This window comes from Lipotes vexillifer, unplaced genomic scaffold (genome assembly GCF_000442215.2).
Source record: "Lipotes vexillifer unplaced genomic scaffold, Lipotes_vexillifer_v1.1 scaffold1014, whole genome shotgun sequence".
In the NCBI taxonomy this organism is placed as follows: Eukaryota; Metazoa; Chordata; class Mammalia; order Artiodactyla; family Lipotidae; genus Lipotes; species Lipotes vexillifer.
The window spans coordinates 333388-342716 of record NW_006774244.1 but is presented as its reverse complement, the minus strand read 5'-3'; positions in this window follow the sequence as shown (position 1 = coordinate 342716).

Sequence of the window (9329 nt, the reverse complement as noted above, 5' to 3'; positions counted from 1 at the left end):
GTGGCTGCCAGAAAGCCAAGAGCATACACGTGTCACATGCAGGGATGCACTGGGGTCATGTGGGAAGAACTCTAACTGGCTACAGTGGAAGAGCCTTTGGGTTTCCTTGAGGTTACATGGGGCGTTCGGGGCAGGTTGGGGAGATACAGAGAATTCTCTACGTTGCGCTCCCTGCATGGGCCAATGCACTCAGTCACGTGAGCTAAGTGCTTACCATGGGCTCACCGTGATTCTAGGTGCTCGGGATACAGAAGTGAACAAAAACGAAGCCCCTGCCTTCGTTTGGTTTATAGATAGACGAATAAATGCATTACGTGTCCGGTAACGGTAAGGGCTAGCAAGAAGAATAGAGCAAGGTAAGGAGGTAGAGAATGATGAGGGCAGTAAGGAAAAGGCTTTCTGATAAGGGGACATTTGAGCAGAGGCTCCAAGGAAGAGAGAGAATATACCATCTGGGTCTCTGGGGAACGATATGGATATCAGGGGGAAGACCCTCCCAGCCATAGGGTCTAGTAAGTGCCTTGAGGCAGGAATATCCTTGGCCTATTGATGTAACAGTGCGGAGGTCACTGCGAGTAGAGTGGAATAGGAGTTGGGGCCCGAGAATTAACAGAGGACCCAATCCTCTAGGGCTTTGTGGAGTGGTGGGAGGACTTTGGCTTTTATTCTGAGTCAGGCAGGAAGCCATTGACCAATCTGATGAGAGCAGTGACATAATCAGATTTGGGTTTGAAAAGTCTCCCTGCAACCACTGTACTGAAAATGGGCTTGAGGAGGCGGGGAAGTGATTTGGAGAGGCACAGGGGAGGTGACTCTGACAGGGGCTAAGGAGAGGCACCCACAAGAACTACAAAGCAAGGACTATAGCTCTTTAGGCAGTCTCCTTTCTGCCATCCTTCCCCCACGTGGTCACCATATGACGTTCCTAAAACAAACGTCTATCTGACCAAGTACCTACCTCTTCTACTGATCTCCTATGGCCTTCAGGGCAAAGTCCAAATTCCTTGGCCTAACATAGAGGGCAGCTTGACAGGGTAATGAGAGCATCAGCATTAGCATCAGAAAGACCCAGATCAGAACCCTCGTCCTACCTATCACCAGCTGTGTGACTTTGCCCAAGGCACTGGACCTCTCTGACCTTGGTTTCTTCTCCTTCCTCCTTGTCCTGTATATTATGACCTTCATGTCTCTGAAAGCAAAGACTTTGTCTTGTTCCCTCTGTATATTCAGCATCTAGAACAATGACTAGCACATAGTAGGTACTCAACAAGTTTGTGTGGAGTCAACGAATGAGCTAATATAGGCTAATACAGGAGAAAGCATCTGGCATAGTGGCTGGCACGCGGGGGACCAGCCACGTGTCTTTCTCTTCCTGAGCAATGCCGGCTTCTCTTTCCCTGCAAGGTCTGACCCTAACGACCCTCTCCTGATTCATATCCACACCACCTCCTTCCACCAAGTGCCCATCGTTTCTGGGGTACTTCTCTCCACCTTTATAATATTATACAATCTACTTATTTGTTGTGTCTGTCTGGACAAAGCAGAGATTTTTATCTATATTACTTGCTCATGAATCCCCAGGACCTGGTATATAATAGGTGCTCAATAATTATTTGTGGAGTGAATGAATGGATGGCTGAATAATTTGAGTTCCAGCTCTTTCATCTGCTATAGCTCCATGACGCCGGTAAGTAATTAAAGATCAAACCTCAGTTCCCTCGTCTGTAAAATGGGTATTATAGTAATACTTACCTTTTAGAGTTGTGCGATGTGATCCTGCAGGGTTAATGCTTACCTTATATGACTAAATAAGATGATGCCTATGAAGTGTTTAAGCATAATACCTACATAGGCATGCGGTAAGCACTGACAAACTGGGAGCTGCTATCTTAACGGTTTAATTAATAATATTATTATATTTATTCTATCAGCTATAACAACCATGTAAAGCAATTACAGTTTCTCAAGTAATTCTGTCCCAAACAAACAAACAAAAAAAGTTAGGTCAGGGAAAAATAGCCCTGGCCTCTAGATACCCTACATAATTGCCTATATTTACCTGTCCTGTTTTTGTTTGTATTTCTAGCCCTGGGATATGGGTCCTTCAGCTCTGCCCTGCCAAGACCCAGGACAGCTCAGTGTCAGGCCCTACGTCCATTATGTTTACTGTCACCAGGGACTTAAGCTCTAAAAGCAGGCTCGAGAGGGAGGGCATTCCAGGCATGTCACCAGCCTGCCTGTGATGGCAGAAGTTCTTTGGTTGACCTGCTCTAGAGCAGTTCCCCAGGCCTTAGACAGCCCGGGGCCTGACAGCTGGGCCCAACCAGAGCCAGGCTGCCCAGGCAGCCAGCTGGTGAGGGATGCGTTAGCTGCCTTCCTAGCAGATGAGGCAGGTGCCCCAAATTCCTCTCAAAGGTCTGCTGTTCCAGCTCCTTCTGCAGCCTCATCCTTTGAAACCCCTAATTTAACAGGCACATTTCCAGTCTCCCCTTCCCTTCATGCTCTCTGCATCCACCGGTTTCATTTATTCGTGCAACAAATGTTCCTTGAGCATCTGTAAGATGCACTCCTTGTGCCAGGACTGGGGATCAAAAGTAATCAATGGAGTCCTCTGCCCTCGGGAAGTTTCTAAGACCTCCCATCAGTATCTTGCCTGACAGTTTACAAAATGCCTTCACACGACTGGCTTCTTTTCATTCTCATAATGATATTTTACTTGGGATTAGAGATTTTTACTTTCCCCACATACACTTGATGTGCTAAGAGATTGAGTGCCTATCTAAATTCTGGCAGCTCACAAATGGGGAGCCAGGACTCAAACTCAGGTATTTTGGCTCCACCACAGCTAGTATCCAAGCAACATCACATCTCGCAAACAGCAGTTCTATAAAAATCACAAAAAGTCAGCTCACTGAAAGATAAAGGCCATTTGAATGGCTCCAAAGAGAATTGCATGTTTTGTTTGGAGAGGAGAGAGACTGACTCCCTCCCCCAACAAGACAGAAGAGGGGACATCTGGGAAACAGCCAGGAATTCGGATGAATTGGGAGTCTCCCCAGATCTGTCTTCCCATAGCCCCTCCAATGCAAGCACCCCACTAGGGATTCCTGAAACCTCAGAACTCAGAGCCCTGACTGCTCAAATTAACAGGATGTGGACCAAGGCAGAAAACTCATGCCCAGGTGTGAACCACACTCTTTTTTCCCCAGAAGTGCCATTTCTGGTGTTCCTCCCTTGAAACCTGAAGTTCTCTGGGAGAAATTCCAGGTGGCTTTATGAGAAGAAACATTTTACCACAGCACCACCAAGTGGCTGAGCCTCTGCCCACGAAAATCTCTATGAAACAGGCAGAAGAACTCTAGTTCACTTCAGGGCAAGCCAAGACACAAAATACCTAATGACCAGGACTGAGGAAAAAAAAAAAAAACCTTGGCAAAAATGGAAGTGGAGTGGAGAAATTCAGGGGCGATCCAGGAGGCATGGATGTCCTCAGGAACAGGAGAAGGCAGGCAGTCAAAGCTCTTTATCAAGGGCTTCCCTGGTGGCGCAGTGCTTGGGAGTCCGCCTGCCGATGCAGGGGACGCGGGTTCGTGCCCCGTTTCGGGAGGATCCCGCGTGCCGCGGAGCGGCTGGGCCCGTGAGCCATGGCCGCTGAGCCTGCGCGTCCGGAGCCTGTGCTCCGCAAATGGGAGAGGCCACAACAGTGAGAGGCCCGCATAACGCAAGGAAAAAAAAAAAAAAAAAAAAAAAAAAGCTCTTTATCAAGAAGCAATTTGAGGGACTTCCCTTGTGGTCCAATGGGTAGGACTCAGCGCTTCCACTGCAGAGGACGCAGGTTCGATCCCCGGTGGGGGAACTAAGATCTCATTTAATCCATACAAGCCTAAGAGAGAGGCATGCGTGCTCCCCAGTTTTATAAATAATAAAGAGAGAGCAGGGACCTGCACCACCTGTTTTTGTGTCTTACACAACCTAAGGCTGATTTTCACATTATTAAGTGGTTGGAAAAATAAAATAAGAACTGTGCTTTATGATATCTGCAAATTATATGAAATTCAGATTTCAATGCCATAAATAAAGATTTCTTGGAACACAGCCATGCCCATTTATTTATGTATGTCTATGGCTGCTTTTGAGGTATAAGAGTGGAATGGAGTAGTTTCAACAGAGGCCATATGATCATCAAAGCCTAAAATATATACTACCAGGCAGAAAAATTGACCAGCTCCTAGGACAGAATCAAAGAACTTGAAGAGGGCTTCCCTGGTGGCGCAGTGGTTGGGAGTCCGCCTGCCGATGCAGGGGATGCGGGTTCGTGCCCCGGTCCGGGAAGATCCCACATGCCGCGGAGCGGCTGGGCCCGTGGGCCATGGCCGCTGGGCCTGCGCGTCCGGAGCCTGTGCTCCGCAACGGGAGAGGCCACAACAGTGAGAGGCCCGCGTACCGCAAAAAAAAAAAAAAAAAAAAAAAGAACTTGAAGAACTCAGGGAGAAGTGATGTGATGGAAAGAGAATAGGAGATGGAGTCAAAGGACCAGGTCTGCCACTAACCATGTGACCTGTAAAATGGGAGACAAGAATACTCCATCGTAGGGACATTGTCAAAATGAAAAATAAACGTGGGGGGCATGTTTGTGAAAGTCACTTGTGAAATACTTTCTACATAGTTCGTTGCAGGGTCTCGATGTCCTTTGTATAAGGAAATGGAATGCACGGAGCTTTCAGCCTCCAGATGAGAATACAGTGAGCCAGAAAAAAAGGGCAGGACAAAGAACCCCTCCCTGGCTTCAGCTTGGCTTCCTGCTCTTTCAAAAAGAACAGCCACCTCTGGACTTCCCTAGTAGCACAGTGGTTAAGAATCCCCCTGCCGATGCAGGGGACACAGGTTTGATCCCTGGTCCGGGAAGATCCTACACACCACGGAGCAACTAAGCCCGTGCGCCACAACTACTGAGCCTGCGTGCCACAACTACTGAAGCCTGCGCGCCTAGAGCCCGTGCTCCGCAACAAGAGAAGCCACCGCAATGAGAAGCCTGCACACCACAACAAAGAGTAGCCCCCGCTCGCCGCAACTACAGAAAGCCCGCGTGCAGCAACGAAGACCCAACGCAGCCAAAAATAAATAAATAAAATAACTAAATTTATTAAAAAAAAAAAAAAGAACAGCCCCCTTGACGTTCTCTGAAAAGGGCAGCTGACTGGCTTCTCCACACCTTCATTATGCTGGAAGGGCATTTAGGGAAGTTAATGCGTCCTTGGGGTATTTTCACCCAGCAGTCAGTCCCCTTCCAGACTCTCACTCTGCTTCTCACCCCTGGCCTTCTCCCGTTACCAGTGGGCTTTCTCTTCAGCGGCAGGACCAGCCACTCCTATCAGACGTGGCGGGTGATGAGTGGCCTCTGGCCGGAGGGACTAGATCCCCACACTGACAAAGAGTGGACCGTGGGTAGCCCCCCAGGAAGTTCATGAAGAGAGGAAAGGGTCTCCTGTGAGGCAGGAGCTGGGGAGCAGCCGGCTTCATCACACCCACCCACAGAAAGATGCAGTGATTATCCAGAGAGTCTCGGCCCCCAGTACCTAAAATGTCCCAGCAACTCTCACCAAATTGCTTGGGTCCTGGGTCTACCTGCTGGTCAGAGCTCCATCTGACTGTGTGGCTCCATAGCAGCCAGCTGCATCTACCTAAAACAAGCCCAGCCAATGTCGAAGGGAATATAGAGCAGAGGAAGTCCAACGTAGGAGAGGCCATGTACATGGAGAATGAAAGTTCTGGATCTGAGTCAAAACCCAGCTCCCTCCATTGCTAGGTGTGTGACCTTGGGCAAATTTCTTAATTTCCCTGGGCCTCAGTTTCTGCATCTACAAAATGGGAACAATACCTAACAAATAATTTGGGGAGGATTATATTGAAGTGTGCCTTGCATCTGGCACATAATAGGGCTCAATTAAAGGGAGATATTGTTATTTTTTACTGTTGGGACAGCAATTTCTCCTCATGCATCTTGGTAGCCCTCTGCCCCTCAGATCAGAGCTATGAAGACCCACCTGTTAAATGTGAATGAAGGAACTAACAAGCAAAAGAGCAGCATGCTTCATTTGGTCTTCCTGATGACGTCCAGGAGAGTTGTGTTATTGCACTATTGTGTCCAAGTTTTACATGAGCAATGTGAGACCCAAGAGCCCACATCATCCACAGAAATTTGGAATTCCAGCCAAGAGTTTATATTTTGGCTTCTGTTTGGGCTTCTGTTTCCTCATCAAGCAAACAGGTATAATCATCAAACTTATCTTACTGGGCTGCTCAGAGCATCCAATGAGAGGAAGGAATATGAGAACATCACTTTTGTGACTAGTAAATGTAATTGTTCACTCTCCAAGCAATGTACTTAACAAGGCACATCTTGCCTGGTTGACTTTAGCCAAAAGGATGAAACTCTAATTACAGAATTTCAAGCATAGCCAGATGAGCTTAAGAAGTGTCAGTGCAGGTGAAGGAGAACTTCCCTTTTGCAAATAAGTCCCATATGGCAATGTTGGCCAGGGGTGATCTTGTCCTCTAAGGATGTTTTCCTGGATTTGTAAAGTCCAACCTTGATTATGGCTCTGGCCTCTTGAGTGAAACCTATAAACAACAGAGTTGCAGAGACAGTGGACCCCACAAACTCCATCCTCATTACTTTAGAAGTATCTGGCATAATCCCTGTTTACAAGCACCTGGTCAGAGCTACAGGGGTTTAAGGCTACAGTGAGCTGGGCTTTGTTCATTGCACTGGCTCTATAAGTAGAAACCCATCAGAGGACGCCTTTCAGATTACACCCACACACACAAGATTATTTAACATTGAAAGATCTTGCAATATAAAATTATCTAAACTGTCTAGACTAAACCTTCATCTTAATGCAAACACATATATTCCTTTGGGATAAAAGGCCTTATCGGTGCCTTAATGTCCAGTAAGGTACCTGTAGGAATCAGTCACCTGTAAGAATGGACGTTCTCCCTCTGACCTCAGCAATTGTCTCAGCCATCAGTGTGGGTTGGATCCAGTACAAGAGTTCTCATGAGAGCATGATTCAGAGCCTCTGACAAAAGTCTCCCAAGGTTTCCTTAGGGCAGTGGGGAAGGGGCATGCAGAGGGGCACCACACAGCCCCCATCGTGTCAACAAATGCCGTCCAGCTTTGAAAGCTCATGGTTCCCGGGCTCCTTTTCTGTGATTGGTTTCACTGGAGTGCTGCTGTTCACACTTTTGCTCTGACTGGCTCTATGCAAATAAGCAAACCCTAATATGTTGATCCTAGGTATGTTGATTAGTGTCCATGCTGGCTGTGCTTCCCCCACCCATCTCTCTGTCATTTATGGAGGTATAAATTAATCTACCTTAATCTGCTGATGTTGAAAAGATGAGGAAGGAAGGCAGTTCTCATGAGCTGATCTGGATTCCAGAACCAGGACTTCAAGATAAAAGCCACGCATTCATATACTCTGTACACCCCATAGTAGGCGTTCAATAAATATTTTCTTTCCTGGTTTGATTTGCTACCCACATCATCTCCCCCAGCCATGTGGCTGCTTCCCCTCCTTTGTACTTCCATATCATCATTGAAATGGCCATTTTTTGAAACTATCTGTTTATCTGTTTATCCTCCCCGCCCCCTGGACTGGGCAGGGTCTGGGTCTCTTTTTGACTGTGGGTCACTAGTGCTCTTACTCTGTTTGAAACAATTGGTGCTAAGTAAATATTGAAATAAGCTGAGCTAAAGCCCAGGTGTGTAACTATAAAGAAATGAGACTGATTTTTTTAAATTCATTAAAACACATAAATCCAAAATGAATGGTATCCATTTCAGAGTAGTCACCATGAAGGGGGAGTACACTTGCTGGACCTTTTTTTGGGAAGAACCTTTTAGTATGTGGCACATTCTTTTGAACAGCCTTAGTGAAAATGCACCTTCCTCCTGTAATGAGAGGATTTATATAAGAATGCTTTCAACAACAAGGAACAAAACAATGAAGTAAAAGTGACAAACAATGAAGACGTGTTATTATCTTGCATGACAAGAAGACTGGAGGTACATTGTTCCAGAGTTGACTCAGCAGTTCAACAAAGACATCAAGGACACAGGCTCTTTCAATTCTTCTTCTCTTCCATTCTTAGTTTATTGGTTGTTGTTGTTTTTTTAATTTCCTTGGGTTATTACCTCATGGTCACAGATGGCTGCCATAGTTCCAGACATCACATTCTCATACTATGGCTTTCAAAGTAAGAAGCGTTGGGGTGGTGTGAGCCCCTTCATATGTCTGTCTCTCCTTTTATGAGAGATGAAAATACTTCCCAGCCCACCCCCTCCACCAGAACTTTGTCATATAGTTACATTTAGCTGCAAAGCAGGCTGGGAAAGCAAATGCCAGGCATATTCAGGTTCCGTGGAGGGAGGCAGGGAAAGACAAAAAGGGGGTAGGGGGGCAAGCAAGAAAGGTTCTCAGAATTTTTATTTCCAGTAGATTCAAAATTCAGTTATAGCCCAAGAAATCCAGTAGTTAACATCAAGGTGGAATCATAAATAATAACCTGTTGAACACTAAATATACGCCAGCTGTATACAGGAAAACCACATCATCCTCAAAGCCAAGCTGAGATCTCCAGTCCACCTTTAGCAGTTATAACACTGATCCTCTCACCTCTACCTGATTCTTGTGTTCATTTCTCAGTTGGTTCACAACTAAAAGGGAGGAGAATGCAGTAGGGTCTCACCAAACCCCCAACATCTAGAATATGCTCTGACCTCTCGCAAGCCCCCATCTGGCTAACACCTACTAATTATTAAAACATAATTGATAATAATAATAGCTAACACACAATGCTTATTATATGCTAGTCACTGTTATAAGTGCTTTTCAAATATTAGTTCATTTAAAACTCATGCAAACACCATGAAGTAAGCACTGCTTTTAACATCTGCATGTTAAAGATGAGGAAACTGAGGTATAGAGAGGTCAAGTGACTTGCCCAAGGTCACATCCAGCATCAGAACTGGATTTCAACTTGGGCAAGATGGCTGGAAACTATACTCTTAACCACTCTACTTCACTGCCTCTGGCTTCCCCACACCCCACTCCCAAGGCTGGATGAGGGGGACCTGTGTCTTATTGGTGTCTGCAATACTCCATCCAAACTGCTAAGGCCACATTGACCACGCTGTATCAGAATGATCTGTTTAGGCATCTGTCTTCCCTCTTGGCTCTGAGATTCTGGAGAGCAAGGACTGCATGTTATTCTTACTTCTATCTTCTCTGCCTAATAAGATTTTTTTTTTTTTTTTTTTTTTT